Source organism: Hypanus sabinus, chromosome 6, assembly GCF_030144855.1.
Source record: "Hypanus sabinus isolate sHypSab1 chromosome 6, sHypSab1.hap1, whole genome shotgun sequence".
Lineage (NCBI taxonomy): Eukaryota > Metazoa > Chordata > Chondrichthyes > Myliobatiformes > Dasyatidae > Hypanus > Hypanus sabinus.
Genome location: NC_082711.1, coordinates 3,874,558 through 3,889,840, shown reverse-complemented (window position 1 = coordinate 3,889,840; position 15,283 = coordinate 3,874,558). Strand labels below are relative to the sequence as shown.

The 15,283-nt window shown below is 58.8% G+C and overlaps 1 protein-coding gene across 4 annotated transcripts in view; it reads right to left on the bottom strand.

Moving 5' to 3' along the window:
• The window catches only part of LOC132395247 (alanine aminotransferase 2-like), a 123,485-nt gene that overhangs the window by 93,202 nt on the left and 15,000 nt on the right, over positions 1-15,283 (bottom strand). Inside the window, exon 1 of one of the 4 annotated variants that reach the window (XM_059971563.1) lies at positions 14,014-14,165. The exons of the other annotated variants lie outside the window; for them this stretch is intronic. The gene's annotated coding sequence lies outside the window, so the exon portion shown is untranslated. Of the gene's footprint in view, positions 1-14,013; positions 14,166-15,283 lie in introns of those variants that run through there. 4 annotated transcript variants of the gene reach the window in all.

Here is a 15,283-nt window from a genome sequence, read left to right as displayed (position 1 = left end):
GGTGTGTGGGGACGGTGAGTTGGGGGTGAGGAGTGTAGGGGAGGGGTGTGTGGGGGACGGTGAGTGTGGGGGTGAGGAGTGTAGGGGAGGGGTGTGTGGGGACGGTGAGTTGGGGGTGAGGAGTGTAGGGGAGGGGTGTGTGGGGAAGGTGAGTGTGGGTTTGAGGAGTGTAGGGGAGGTGTGTGTGGGGAAGGTGAGTGTGGGGTGAGGAGTGTAGGGGAGGGGTGTGTGGGGAAGGTGAGTGTGGGTTTGAGGAGTGTAGGGGAGGTGTGTGTGGGGGGTGAGGAGTGTAGGGGAGGGGTGTGTGGGGACGGTGAATGTGTGGGTGAGGAGTGTAGGGGAGGGGTGTGTGTGGAGGTGTGTGTGGGGTTGAGGAGTGTAGGGGAGGGGTGTGTGGGGACGGTGAGAGTGGGGGTGAGGAGTGTAGGGGAGGGGTGTGTGGGGAAGGTGAGTGTGGGGGTGAGGAGTGTAGGGGAGGGGTGTGTGGGGAAGGTGAGTGTGAGGGATGAGGAGTGTAGGTGAGGGGTGTGTGGGGAAGGTGAGTGTGGAGGTGAGGAGTGTAGGGGAGGGGGTGTGTGGGGAGGTGAGTGTGGGGGTGAGGAGTGTAGGGGAGGGGTGTGTGGGGACGGTGAGTGTGGGGGTGAGGAGTGTAGGGGAGGGGTGTGTGGGGAGGTGTGTGTGGGGTGAGGAGTGTAGGGGAGGGGTGTGTGGGGAAGGTGAGTGTGGGGGTGAGGAGTGTAGGGGAGGGGTGTGTGGGGAAGGTGTGTGGGGTGTGAGGAGTGTAGGGGAGTGGTGTGTGGGGAGGTGAGTGTGGGGGGTGAGGAGTGTAGGGGAGGGGTGTGTGGGGAGGTGAGTGTGGGGGTGAGGAGTGTAGGGGAGGGGTGTGTGGGGAGGTGAGTGTGGGGGTAAGTGTAGGGGAGGGGTGTGTGGGGAGGTGAGTGTGGGGGTGAGGAGTGTAGGGGAGGGGTGTGTGGGGAGGTGAGTGTGGGGGTGAGGAGTGTACGGGAGGGGTGTGTGGGGAGGTGTGTGTGGGGGTGAGGAGTGTAGTGGAGGGGTGTGTGGGGAGGTGTGTGTGGGGTGAGGAGTGTAGGGGAGGGGTGTGTGGGGACGGTGAGTGTGGGGGTGAGGAGTGTAGGGGAGGGGTGTGTGGGGACGGTGACTGTGGGGGTGAGGAGTGTAGGGGAGGGGTGTGTGGGGAGGTGAGTGTGGGGGTGAGGAGTGTAGGGGAGGGGTGTGTGGGGACGGTGAATGTGTGGGTGAGGAGTGTAGGGGAGGGGTGTGTGGGGGTGTGGAGTGTAGGGGAGGGGTGTGTGGGGAGGTGTGTGTGGGGGTGAGGAGTGTACGGGAGGGGTGTGTGGGGAAGGTGAGTGTGGGGGTGAGGAGTGTAGGGGAGGGGTGTGTGGGGAGGTAAGTGTGGGGGTGAGGAGTGTAGGGGAGGGGTGTGTGGGGAGGTGGGTGTGTGGGGAGGTGAGTGTGGGGGTGAGGAGTGTACGGGAGGGGTGTGTGGGGAAGGTGAGTGTGGGGGTGAAGAGTGTAGGGGAGGGGTGTGTGGGGACGGTGAATGTGTGGGTGAGGAGTGTAGGGGAGGGGTGTGTGGGGACGGTGAGTGTGGGGGGTGAGGAATGTAGGGGAGGGGTGTGTGGGGACGGTGAGTGTGGGGGTGTGGAGTGTAGGGGAGGGGTGTGTGGGGAAGGTGAGTGTGGGGGTGAGGAGTGTAGTGGAGGGGTGTGTGGGGACGGTGAATGTGGGGTTGAGGAGTGTAGGGGAGGGGTGTGTGGGGATGGTGAGTGTGGGGGTGAGGAGTGTAGGGGAGGGGTGTGTGGGGGAGGTGTGTGTGGGGGTGAGGAGTGTAGGGGAGGGGTGTGTGGGGACGGTGAGTGTGGGGGTGAGGAGTGTAGGGGAGGGGTGTGTGGGGAAGGTGAGTGTGGGGGTGAGGAGTGTAGGGGAGGGGTGTGTGGGGACGGTGAGTGTGGGGGTGAGGAGTGTAGGGGAGGGGTGTGTGGGGACGGTGAGTGTGGGGGGTGAGGAGTGTAGGGGAGGGGTGTGTGGGGAGGTGTGTGTGGGGGTGAGGAGTGTAGGGGAGGGGTGTGTGGGGAGGTGAGTGTGGGGGTGAGGAGTGTAGGGGAGGGGTGTGTGGGGAGGTGTGTGTGGGTGTGAGGAGTGTAGGGGAGGTGTGTGTGGGGAAGGTGAGTGTGGGGGTGAGGAGTGTAGGTGAGGGGTGTGGGGGTGAGGAGTGTAGGGGAGGGGTGTGTGGGGAAGGTGAGTGTGGGGGGTGAGGAGTGTAGGTGAGGGGTGTGGGGGTGAGGAGTGTAGGGGAGGGGTGTGTGGGAAGGTGTGTGTGGGGTGAGGAGTGAGGGGAGGGGTGTGTGGGGAAGGTGAGTGTGGGGGTGAAGAGTGTAGGGGAGGGGTGTGTGGGGACGGTGAATGTGTGGGTGAGGAGTGTAGGGGAGGGGTGTGTGGGGGTGAGGAGTGTAAGGGAGGGGTGTGTGGGGACGGTGAGTGTGGGTGTGTGGAGTGTAGGGGAGGGGTGTGTGGGGACGGTGAGTGTGGGGGTGAGGAGTGTAGGGGAGGGGTGTGTGGGGGAGGTGTGTGTGGGGGTGAGGAGTGTAGGGGAGGGGTGTGTGGGGACGGTGAGTGTGGGGGTGAGGAGTGTAGGGGAGGGGTGTGTGGGGCCGGTGAGTGTGGGGGTGAGGAGTGTAGGGGAGGGGTGTGTGGGGACGGTGAGTGTGGGGGTGAGGAGTGTAGGGGAGGGGTGTGTGGGGAAGGTGAGTGTGGGGGTGAGGAGTGTAGGGGAGGGGTGTGTGGGGAGGAGAGTGTGGGGGTGAGGAGTGTAGGGGAGGGGTGTGTGGGGAAGGTGTGTGTGGGGTGAGGAGTGTATGGGAGTGGTGTGTGGGGAGGTGTGTGTGGGGGTGAGGAGTGTAGGGGAGGGGTATGTGGGGACGGTGAATGTGGGGGTGAGGAGTTTAGGGGAGGGGTGTGTGGGGAGGTGTGTGTGGGGTGAGGAGTGTAGGGGAGGGGTGTGTGGGGAGGTGTGTGTGGGGTGAGGAGTGTAGGGGAGGGGTGTGTGGGGAAGGTGAGTGTGGGGTGAGGAGTGTAGGGGAGGGGTGTATGGGGAAGGTGAGTGTGGGGGTGAGGAGTGTAGGGGAGGGGTGTGTGGGGAAGGTGAGTGTGAGGGATGAGGAGTGTAGGTGAGGGGTGTGTGGGGAAGGTGAGTGTGGGGGTGAGGAGTGTAGGGGAGGGGTGTGTGGGGAAGGTGAGTGTGGGGGTGAGGAGTGTAGGGGAGGGGTGTGTGGGGACGGTGAGTGTGGGGGTGAGGAGTGTAGGGGAGGGGTGTGTGGGGACGGTGAGTGTGGGGTGAGGAGTGTAAGGGAGGGGTGTGTGGGGACGGTGAATGTGGGGGTGGTGTGTGGGGACGGTGAGTGTGGGGTTGAGGAGTGTACGGGAGGGGTGTGTGGGGACGGTGAGTTGGGGGTGAGGAGTGTAGGGGAGGGGTGTGTGGGGACGGTGAGTTGGGGGTGAGGAGTGTAGGGGCAGGGGTGTGTGGGGACGGTGAGTGTGGGGGTGAGGAGTGTAGGGGAGGGGTGTGTGGGGACGGTGAGTTGGGGGTGAGGAGTGTAGGGGAGGGGTGTGTGGGGAAGGTGAGTGTGGGTTTGAGGAGTGTAGGGGAGGTGTGTGTGGGGAAGGTGAGTGTGGGGTGAGGAGTGTAGGGGAGGGGTGTGTGGGGACGGTGAGTTGGGGGTGAGGAGTGTAGGGGAGGGGTGTGTGGGGAAGGTGAGTGTGGGTTTGAGGAGTGTAGGGGAGGGGTGTGTGGGGCCGGTGAGTGTGGGGTGAGGAGTGTAGGGGAGGGGTGTGTGGGGACGGTGAGTGTGGGGGTGAGGAGTGTAGGGGAGGGGTGTGTGGGGAAGGTGAGTGTGGGGGTGAGGAGTGTAGGGGAGGGGTGTGTGGGGAGGTGAGTGTGGGGGTGAGGAGTGTAGGGGAGGGGTGTGTGGGGAAGGTGAGTGTGGGGGTGAGGAGTGTAGGGGAGGGTGTGTGAAGACGGTGAGTGTGGGGGTGAGGAGTGTAGGGGAGGGGTGTGTGGGGAGGTGTGTGTGGGGTGAGGAGTGTATGGGAGTGGTGTGTGGGGAGGTGTGTGGGGGGTGAGGAGTGTAGGGGAGGGGTATGTGGGGACGGTGAATGTGGGGGTGAGGAGTTTAGGGGAGGGGTGTGTGGGGAGGTGTGTGTGGGGTGAGGAGTGTAGGGGAGGGGTGTGTGGGGAGGTGTGTGTGGGGTGAGGAGTGTAGGGGAGGGGTGTGTGGGGGGAAGGTGAGTGTGGGGTGAGAGTGTAGGGAGGGGTGTATGGGGGGGATGGGGAGGTAGTGTGGGGGTGAGGAGTGTAGGGGAGGGGTGTGTGGGGAAGGTGAGTGTGAGGGATGAGGAGTGTAGGTGAGGGGTGTGTGGGGAAGGTGAGTGTGGGGGTGAGGAGTGTAGGGGAGGGGTGTGTGGGGAAGGTGAGTGTGGGGGTGAGGAGTGTAGGGGAGGGGTGTGTGGGGACGGTGAGTGTGGGGGTGAGGAGTGTAGGGGAGGGGTGTGTGGGGACGGTGAGTGTGGGGTGGAGGAGTGTAAGGGAGGGGTGTGTGGGGACGGTGAATGTGGGGTGTGGAGTGTAGGGGAGGGGTGTGTGGGGACGGTGAGTGTGGGGGTGAAGAGTGTAGGGGAGGGGTGTGTGGGGACGGTGAGTGTGGGGTTGAGGAGTGTAGGGGAGGGGTGTGTGGGGACGGTGAGTTGGGGGTGAGGAGTGTAGGGGAGGGGTGTGTGGGGACGGTGAGTTGGGGGTGAGGAGTGTAGGGGAGGGGTGTGTGGGGAGGTGTGTGTGGGGTGAGGAGTGTAGGGGAGGGGTGTGTGGGGACGGTGAGTGTGGGGGTGAGGAGTGTAGGGGAGGGGTGTGTGGGGAGGTGTGTGTGGGGTGAGGAGTGTAGGGGAGGGGTGTGTGGGGACGGTGAGTGTGGGGGTGAGGAGTGTAGGGGAGGGGTGTGTGGGGAGGTGAGTGTGGGGGTGAGGAGTGTAGGGGAGGGGTGTGTGGGGAGGTGAGTGTGGGGGTGAGGAGTGTAGGGGAGGGGTGTGTGGGGACGGTGAGTTGGGGGTGAGGAGTGTAGGGGAGGGGTGTGTGGGGAAGGTGAGTGTGGGTTTGAGGAGTGTAGGGGAGGTGTGTGTGGGGAAGGTGAGTGTGGGGGTGAGGAGTGTAGGGGAGGGGTGTGTGGGGAAGGTGAGTGTGGGTTTGAGGAGTGTAGGGGAGGTGTGTGTGTGGGGGTGAGGAGTGTAGGGGAGGGGTGTGTGGGGACGGTGAATGTGTGGGTGAGGAGTGTAGGGGAGGGGTGTGTGGGGACGGTGAGTGTGGGGGTGAGGAGTGTAGGGGAGGGGTGTGTGGGGAGGTGTGTGTGGGGGTGAGGAGTGTAGGGGAGGGGTGTGTGGGGAAGGTGAGTGTGGGGGTGAGGAGTGTAGGGGAGGGGTGTGTGGGGACGGTGAGTGTGGGGGTGAGGATTGTACGGGAGGGGTGTGTGGGGACGGTGAGTGTGGGGGTGAGGAGTGTAGGGGAGGGGTGTGTGGGGAAGGTGAGTGTGGGGGTGAGGAGTGTAGGGGAGGGGTGTGTGGGGACGGTGAGTGTGGGGGTGAGGAGTGTAGGGGAGGGGTGTGTGGGGCCGGTGAGTGTGGGGGTGAGGAGTGTAGGGGAGGGGTGTGTGGGGACGGTGTGTGTGGGGTTGAGGAGTGTAGGGGAGGGGTGTGTGGGGACGGTGAGAGTGGGGGTGAGGAGTGTAGGGGAGGGGTGTGTGGGGAAGGTGAGTGTGGGGTGAGGAGTGTAGGGGAGGTGTGTGTGGGGAAGGTGAGTGTGGGGGTGAGGAGTGTAGGGGAGGGGTGTGTGGGGAAGGTGAGTGTGAGGGATGAGGAGTGTAGGTGAGGGGTGTGTGGGGAAGGTGAGTGTGGAGGTGAGGAGTGTAGGGGAGGGGTGTGTGGGGAGGTGAGTGTGGGGGTGAGGAGTGTAGGGGAGGGGTGTGTGGGGAGGTGTGTGTGGGGTGAGGAGTGTAGGGGAGGGGTGTGTGGGGAAGGTGAGTGTGGGGGTGAGGAGTGTAGGGGAGGGGTGTGTGGGGAAGGTGTGTGGGGGGTGAGGAGTGTAGGGGAGTGGTGTGTGGGGAGGTGAGTGTGGGGGTGAGGAGTGTAGGGGAGGGGTGTGTGGGGAGGTGAGTGTGGGGGTGAGGAGTGTAGGGGAGGGGTGTGTGGGGAGGTGAGTGTGGGGGTAAGTGTAGGGGAGGGGTGTGTGGGGAGGTGAGTGTGGGGGTGAGGAGTGTAGGGGAGGGGTGTGTGGGGACGGTGAGTGTGGGGGTGAGGAGTGTAGGGGAGGGGTGTGTGGGGACGGTGACTGTGGGGGTGAGGAGTGTAGGGGAGGGGTGTGTGGGGAGGTGTGTGTGGGGGTGAGGAGTGTACGGGAGGGGTGTGTGGGGAAGGTGAGTGTGGGGGTGAGGAGTGTAGGGGAGGGGTGTGTGGGGAGGTAAGTGTGGGGGTGAGGAGTGTAGGGGAGGGGTGTGTGGGGAGGTGGGTGTGTGGGGAGGTGAGTGTGGGGGTGAGGAGTGTACGGGAGGGGTGTGTGGGGAGGGGTGTGTGGGGGTGTGGAGTGTAGGGGAGGGGTGTGTGGGGAGGTGAGTGTGGGGGTGAGGAGTGTAGGGGAGGGGTGTGTGGGGAGGTGAGTGTGGGGGTGAGGAGTGTACGGGAGGGGTGTGTGGGGAGGTGTGTGTGGGGGTGAGGAGTGTAGTGGAGGGGTGTGTGGGGAGGTGTGTGTGGGGGTGAGGAGTGTAGGGGAGGGGTGTGTGGGGACGGTGAGTGTGGGGGTGAGGAGTGTAGGGGAGGGGTGTGTGGGGACGGTGACTGTGGGGGTGAGGAGTGTAGGGGAGGGGTGTGTGGGGAGGTGTGTGTGGGGGTGAGGAGTGTAGGGGAGGGGGTGTGTGGGGAAGGTGAGTGTGGGGGTGAGGAGTGTAGGGGAGGGGTGTGTGGGGAGGTAAGTGTGGGGGTGAGGAGTGTAGGGGAGGGGTGTGTGGGGAGGTGGGTGTGTGGGGAGGTGAGTGTGGGGGTGAGGAGTGTACGGGAGGGGTGTGTGGGGAGGGGTGTGTGGGGGTGTGGAGTGTAGGGGAGGGGTGTGTGGGGAGGTGAGTGTGGGGGTGAGGAGTGTAGGGGAGGGGTGTGTGGGGAGGTGAGTGTGGGGGTGAGGATTGTACGGGAGGGGTGTGTGGGGAGGTGTGTGTGGGGGTGAGGAGTGTAGGGGAGGGGTGTGTGGGGAGGTGTGTGTGGGGGTGAGGAGTGTAGGGGAGGGGTGTGTGGGGACGGTGAGTGTGGGGGTGAGGAGTGTAGGGGAGGGGTGTGTGGGGACGGTGAGTGTGGGGGTGAGGAGTGTAGGGGAGGGGTGTGTGGGGGTGTGGAGTGTAGGGGAGGGGTGTGTGGGGAAGGTGAGTGTGGGGGTGAGGAGTGTAGGGGAGGGGTGTGTGGGGAGGTGAGTGTGGGGGTGAGGAGTGTAGGGGAGGGGTGTGTGGGGAGGTGAGTGTGGGGGTGAGGAGTGTACGGGAGGGGTGTGTGGGGAGGGGTGTGTGGGGGTGTGGATTGTAGGGGAGGGGTGTGTGGGGACGGTGAGTGTGGGGGTGAGGAGTGTAGTGGAGGGCTGTGTGGGGACGGTGAGTGTGGGGGTGAGGAGTGTAGGGGAGGGGTGTGTGGGGACGGTGAGTGTGGGGGTGAGGAGTGTAGGGGAGGGGTGTGTGGGGAGGTGAGTGTGGGGGTGAGGAGTGTAGGGGAGGGGTGTGTGGGGAGGTGTGTGTGGGGGTGAGGAGTGTAGGGGAGGGGTGTGTGGGGACGGTGAGTGTGGGGGTGAGGAGTGTAGGGGAGGGGTGTGTGGGGACGGTGAGTGTGGGGGTGAGGAGTGTAGGGGAGGGGTGTGTGGGGGTGTGGAGTGTAGGGGAGGGGTGTGTGGGGAAGGTGAGTGTGGGGGTGAGGAGTGTAGGGGAGGGGTGTGTGGGGAGGTGAGTGTGGGGGTGAGGAGTGTAGGGGAGGGGTGTGTGGGGAGGTGAGTGTGGGGGTGAGGAGTGTACGGGAGGGGTGTGTGGGGAGGGGTGTGTGGGGGTGTGGAGTGTAGGGGAGGGGTGTGTGGGGACGGTGAGTGTGGGGGTGAGGAGTGTAGTGGAGGGCTGTGTGGGGACGGTGAGTGTGGGGGTGAGGAGTGTAGGGGAGGGGTGTGTGGGGACGGTGAGTGTGGGGGTGAGGAGTGTAGGGGAGGGGTGTGTGGGGAGGTGAGTGTGGGGGTGAGGAGTGTAGGGGAGGGGTGTGTGGGGACGGTGAGTGTGGGGGTGAGGAGTGTAGGGGAGGGGTGTGTGTGGGGGAGAAGTGTAGGGGAGGGGTGTGTGGGGACGGTGAGTGTGGGGGTGAGGAGTGTAGGGGAGGGGTGTGTGTGGGGGAGAAGTGTAGGGGAGGGGTGTGTGGGGACGGTGAGAGTGGGGGTGAGGAGTGTAGGGGAGGGGTGTGTGTGGGGGAGAAGTGTAGGGGAGGGGTGTGTGGGGACGGTGAGTGTGGGGGTGAGGAGTGTAGGGGAGGGGTGTGTGTGGGGGGAGAAGTTTAGGGGAGGGGTGTGTGGGGGAGGTGAGTGGGAGGTAACGAGAAGGAAATGCCCCTTGAACTACAATGAATGGCCTGTGTTCAGCGTGCTGAGGGAGCTTCATCCCTTGGGTGCTCTGATGGGATACTCTGGTGCTGACGGAACCGGTCGGCTCATCTAACGTGTGCAGAGTTGGGGAGGGTGTTGTTGCGGTGGGTGACCTCAGCTTCGCACCGTCTATCAGCAAAGGGTTTCCATGTGCACCTGGGAGAGTTTCCTAAATCGGTGTGGAGGTACTCCAGGTTGTCATCGCCTGGGGAAGCTGGGGGTTGTGGTTGTCGTGGCGATAAGCCCCAGCTAACAAGTGTGCACCTCAAGCAGCCTCTGATAACCAAGTCTAACTCCTGGCCTTTACCTGTGGCTTTGCTACTAAGTCTGATGGAACCATTTCTATTGAAGGAGAAGGAGCAAAGGGGGATTACTGGTGCCTTAAAACCAGTTGGGGCTTGTCAGCCGTGGTTGGCAACTCATCTGGGAGAAGGAAAACTCTGATCTCAAACCTCCACTGCCTTGTGGCTGTCCCCGCTCATGGAGAAGCCTTCAGGAGTGAACCCCAAGGGAAAAATCGAAAGCTATCGTCTCCTACATTGGGTTCAAAGCTGGATGAAATCTCCTGTGAGAGAGTTGGTGCCAACCTGTCAGTCTCTGCCATTCCTTTGGAGTCATCAGCTGGGCTGAGAGGAGAAGCTTGCCCTGCACATTGTACTGTCCTGACTTGTGTATCACACCGAGAACTGGAATTCTACATTCTGACCAACAGATAGGCCAATGAGAGCAGGGGCCATACTGGGCCTGGAGACCGATCTTTCAACAGGGAAACAATTCCTTAAGTTATACTTTAGCTGTAGATAAGTATGGACCTTGCAGAGAGCAAGTATCAAATTGGAGCAGGGGAAATCACAAGAAAATAATAGTTACTGGACAAAATAATTGTTCAGCATGGACTAGATGGGCTGAAGGGCTTATTTGTGTGCTGTTGTGCTCTCTGATTCTCCAGGACAGGAACTAGCGAGAGTTAACAGGAAGCAGCAGCTTCTGTGCACGTTCACACCCACCATGCTGAGGGTGTTTAAGGGTTAGCTGCACACAGCTCCAGGACAAGTCTGTTCCAGTCAGCGGGAAGGACAATGGTGGCAAGATCAGAGGAACCTAGAGCTGATGGTTTTTGATAAGAAGGGGAAAGAAATGTAAATAAAATTGTGGAAGCTCAGGTCAAACAGAGTCCTTGAGGGTTATAAAGAAGGCAAACTAGAACTCAAAGCTGGCAAGTGGGATTAAAGAGAACCCCAAGGCTTTGTATGCAGAACTTGATTAGCACAACACTACTACAGCCTGGAGTTCGGAGTTTGTATGCTCTCCCGTAACCACGTGCGTCTCCTCCAGGTGCTCCAGCTTCCTCCCCAGTCTAAAGTTAATGAGTCATTATAAATTAGGGCAGAGGTACTGCAGACAGCTGGGTTGCTGAGCAGAGTGGCTCATTGGGCTGGAGGACCTGTTCACAGCTTTATTTCTGAAATAAAGTAACAACAATCAAAAGGCACTGGAGTAAGAGGATAATGAGGGAGGGACCCTGAATATAAACCCATGAACGTGGCAATGAGCCAGGATCAATACTGAAGCTTTATACAAATGGGGTTAGTATAGACAGGCAACACGGCTGTAATGGCTGGCTTGTGTGTGTACATCTGCCTTTCTAGTATAGAACGAGGGTGGTTTGGTGCGTTAGTATAGACAGGCAACATGGCTGTAAAGGGCCGAATATGTGGGGTGGTTTGACCGTATAGAACGGGGTGGTTTGACCGTATAGAATGGGGTGGTTTGACCGTATAGAATGGGGTGGTTTGACCGTATAGAACAGGGTGGTTTGACTGTATAGAACGGGGTGGTTTGACCGTATAGAACGGGGTGGTTTGACTGTATAGAATGGGGTGGTTTGACCGTATAGAACGGGGTGGTTTGACTGTATAGAATGGGGTGGTTTGACCGTATAGAACGGAGTGGTTTGACCATATAGAACGGGGTGGTTTGACCATATAGAACGGGGTGGTTTGACCATATAGAACGGGGTGGTTTGACTGTATAGATTGGGGTGGTTTGACTGTATAGAATGGGGTGGTTTGACCGTATAGAACGGGGTGGTTTGACCGTATAGAATGGGGTGGTTTGACCGTATAGAACGGGGTGGTTTGACTGTATAGAATGGGGTGGTTTGACCGTATAGAACGGGGTGGTTTGACTGTATAGAACTGGGTGGTTTGACCATATAGAACGGGGTGGTTTGACTGTATAGAATGGGGTGGTTTGACCGTATAGAACGGGGTGGTTTGACCGTATAGAACGGGGTGGTTTGACTGTATAGAACTGGGTGGTTTGACCATATAGAACGGGGTGGTTTGACTGTATAGAATGGGGTGGTTTGACCGTATAGAACGGGGTGGTTTGACTGTATAGATCGGGGTGGTTTGACCGTATAGAATGGGGTGGTTTGACTGTATAGAATGGGGTGGTTTGACAGGCTGTACACAGAGAACAGGAGCTGGACATCACGATGTGGTTATCATGGAAGGCCATGCTTGGAGTATTTTGTGCATTTTTGGTCCCCACAGACAGGAAAGCTGTGACTCACGATCAGGGCAGATCATGTCTAACAAACCTGTTAAAGAGTTCTTTGAGGAGGTGACCAGGCATATAGATGAGTGTAGTGCAGTGGATGTGATCTACATGGATCTTAGTAAGGCATTTGACAAGGTTCCACATGGTAGGCTTATTCAGAAAGTCAGAAGGCATGGGATCCAGGGAAGTTTGGCCAGGTGGATTCAGAATTGGCTTGCCTGCAGAAGGCAGAGGGTCATGGTGGAGGGAGTACATTCAGATTGGAGGGTTGTGACTAGTGGTGTCCCACAAGGATCTGTTCTGGGACCTCTACTTCTTGTGTTTTTATTAATGACCTGGATGTGGGGGTAAAAGGGTGGGTTGGCAAGTTTACAGACGACACAAAGATTGGTGGTGTTGTGGATAGTGTAGAGGATTGTCGAAGATTGCAGAGAGACATTGATTATATTGATGCAGAAGTGGGCTGAGAAGTGGCAGATGGAGTTCAACCCGGAGAAGTGTGAGGTGGTACACTTTGGAAGGACAAACTCCAAGGCAGAGTAAAAAGTGAATGGCAGGATACTAGGTAGTGTGGAGGAGCAGAGGGATCTGGGGGTACATGTCCACAGATCCCTGAAAGTTGCCTCACAGGTAGATAGGGTAGTTTAGAAAGTTTATGGGGTGTTAGCTTTCATAAGTCGCGGGATAGAGTTTAAGAGATGTGATGTAATGATGCAGATCTATAAAACTCTAGTTAGGCCACACTTGGAGTACTGTGTCCTGTTCTGGTCGCCTCACTATAGGGAGGATGTGGAAGCATTGGAAAGGGTACAGAGGAGATTTACCAGGATGCTGCCTGGTTTAGAGAGTATGCATTATGATCAGAGATTAAAGGAGCTTGGGCTTTACTCTTTGGAGAGAAGGAGGATGAGAGGAGACATGATAGAGGTGTACAAGATATTAAGAGGAATAGACAGAGTGGACAGCCAGTGCCTCTTCCCCAGGGCACCACTGCTCAATACAAGAGGACATGGCTTTAAGGTAAGGGGAGGGAAGTTCAAGGGGGATATTAGAGTAAGGTTTTTCACTCAGAGAGTGGTTGGTGTGTGGAATGCACTGACTGAGTCAGTGGTGGAGGCAGATACACTAGTGAAGTTTAAGAGACTACTAGACAGGTATATGGAGGAATTTAAGGTGGAGGGTTATATGGGAGGCAGGGTTTAAGGGTCGGTACAACATTGTGGGCCGAAGGGCCTGTACTGTGCTGTTTGTTCTATGTCTATGTTAAACTGGAGGGAACCCAGGGCAGCTTGAGAAGGGCGGTGGAGGGGCCGGAGGGCTTTCAGTGCTCGTGATAGGTCGGGATAGAGGGAAGGAGAGAAATGGAGTGGAGGAGGTGTCGCAGATCGTCGGGCAGAATGCCGGGGTCTCTCCCTGCGCCACTGGAGTCTACGGCAGGAGGGGACTGTTAAAGTGAGAGGGAGTAAGTGTAAAAAGGATCTGAGTAGGGGAGGGAGGAATAGGGGAAGGGGAGAGATAGTGGAGGGAAGGAAGGAGTGGGAGGGTGAACGGAGGAGAGACGGAGTGTGGGGAGAGGCACACGATTAGCTGAGAGTGGCGATAGGGATAGACGAGGCGGTCACAATGACCTTCATCGGACGGGACTTTGAAGCCAGGAGTTTGGACGTCCTGCTGGAGGTGAAGTAAAGGGCGTGCTCAGCCCCGTTCAGGTGTACGCGGAGGGATTGAGTTAACTGAGAGGGAGGCTGCGCAGTCTGGGACTGCTCCCCTGAGGCGAAGGAGGCACCAAGAAGTTACAGAAGGTACAGCTCGAAGAGAGAGAGAGCCGGAGCGGAGAACAGGACGGCAGACCGACGTCAAAGATTCACTTTATTTGCCACATGTACCAGGGAAGAGGGGGAGGGAGATGGAGGAATGAGGGGAGAGAACGGAAGGGTGTACAGATGAAGGGGATGGGGAGGATTGAGGGAAAGCAAGGGGGAAGAAGTAGGCAGAGGGGACTGATATAGAGCAGCGAGTGGGGGAATGGGGGAGGTAGTGGGAAGGGGAAGGGTGAGGAGGAGGCAGGAAAGGTGAAGAGAGGACAGAGGTGAAGGTGAGGGTGGGAGGCAGAAGGGAGAGGGAGGTGGACAGGGATCGAGGAGCAGAGGGAGGGTGAAGGAGGTGCACCGTGAAGGAGTAGCGAAGTGAGAAGTGTAGGGGAGTGAGGAGTGGGAAAAGAAAGAAAGGGAGAGGGAGAGGAAGGGGAGAGGGAGAGAGATGGACAGGCAAAGAGAAGGGTAGGGGAAAGAGAAGGGGAGTGGGAGTGGAGAGGTAACAGAAGAGGCATGGAGGGAAGGAGGGATAGGAGCACTGGGAGGGATTTATTCGGTATATATTGATAATGTACTTTGAGGGAATGGAGAGAAGGGATAGAGGGAAGAACTGATAGCAGAGTGATAGAAGAGGAGAGATAGAGGGGACGGATAGGAGCGGAGTGGTAGGAGAGGAGGGATAGAGAAGAACTGATAGGGGCGGAGTGGTAGGAGAGGAGGGATAGGGGAGGGAGTCAAGGATAGGAGAGGGAGGGAGGTAATGGCTGGAAGAAGAGAGAGGGAGGGAAGTTCTGTGACCTCAGTGACTTTCAACAAGTGAACGACTGGAGTTTTTCCGCTTTCAAACTTTCCTGTCAGGAGGGGATGGGATGGTAGGGTAGTGGAGTGGAACGGAGGGGAGGGGATAGGGAACCTCACACCTACCTTGGCAGCTCACGAACCCGAAACCGGATTCGGATCGGCACCTCGAGCCCGCTTGGTCTGGAAGCGGCGGTCGAGACGTTGCGCCGTGGCCCGCGTCCAACACCTTGTCACTGGGTATTGGAGCGAGCCCAGGCCAGGTGGGGCGGGGCGCATCCGGGAGGTTGGAAAGCTGGAAAGAGCGTGTTCAGGGGTGGCGGACTGAGGGCGAGTGGGGTGTCAGGAAGGGGGAGCCGAATAGAAGAGGATTAAAGGGAGACGTGAATGGGGTCGAGGAGGGAAGGGAAGGCAGGGAGAGGGCGGAGAGAAGGAAGGTAGTTGGGGTGGTGAAGAGGGTAGGGGGGGTAAGTGGATGGGAGAGCGGAAGGGGGAGAGAGGAGGTGCGGGTGGGGTGTAGAGATAGGAGGGGAAGGAGAGTGAGGGAGATAGGATAGGAGAGTGGGTATGGGGAAGGGTGTGGAACGGGAGGAGGGGAGGGTGAAGGGTTTGAGGGGAAGTGTGGAAGTTACGTTGGGTTAAGGGTTATGGAGGAAGGGAAGAGGATGTATGGCCATTTGGAGGGAATGGGGTGATGGACTAGGGGGTAATGGGTAAGGGACAGTGAGAGTGGTGAGGGGGGAGAGAGCAGAAGAGATAGGTTGGGGGAGTGAAGGTTTAGGGGAAGTGGAGTGAAGAGGGAGAGGGGAAAGGCCATAGTGAAGAGATAGGGAAGGGAGAGAATCAAGAATGAGTAAAGTGGAAGGCAGGTTGAGGGGGAGGGTGTGGATAGGACAATCGGGGTGAGATGAGATAGGCGAAGTTTGGAATGGAGTTGAGTGGAGGGATAGTGTTCTGGGGAGGGGTGGTTTGGGTTGAGATGAAATTGAGGGTGCGGAGAGCAGAGAAATAGGAGGGGAGGGTGCCTGAGGTGGGGTTGCTTGGTAGAAGGGTGGGGAGAGGGTGAGCAAGTCTGGAGGAACAGATGCAGAAGTGGTGGAGAGGTGAGGGGTGGATCTGAGGACCCAGCACCACTCTCCCCCTCACCCTCTTCACTGAGTCCTTTCTGCTTTGAGGGATCCACAACTGCCTGCGAGCTCCCCCCAGTGGCATCACCCTGTAACACCTTTTCACAGCCACAGGACATTGGCGACGGTGGATTCGAGATTGTTTAGTTACCAGTACAAAAGTGTGAAGGAGAATGAAATATTTGTTATTCCATACCCAATGCAGCACGAAAAACACAATAACTTAAAAAACAATAAATATGAATACATAAGATTGCTTATATACACCG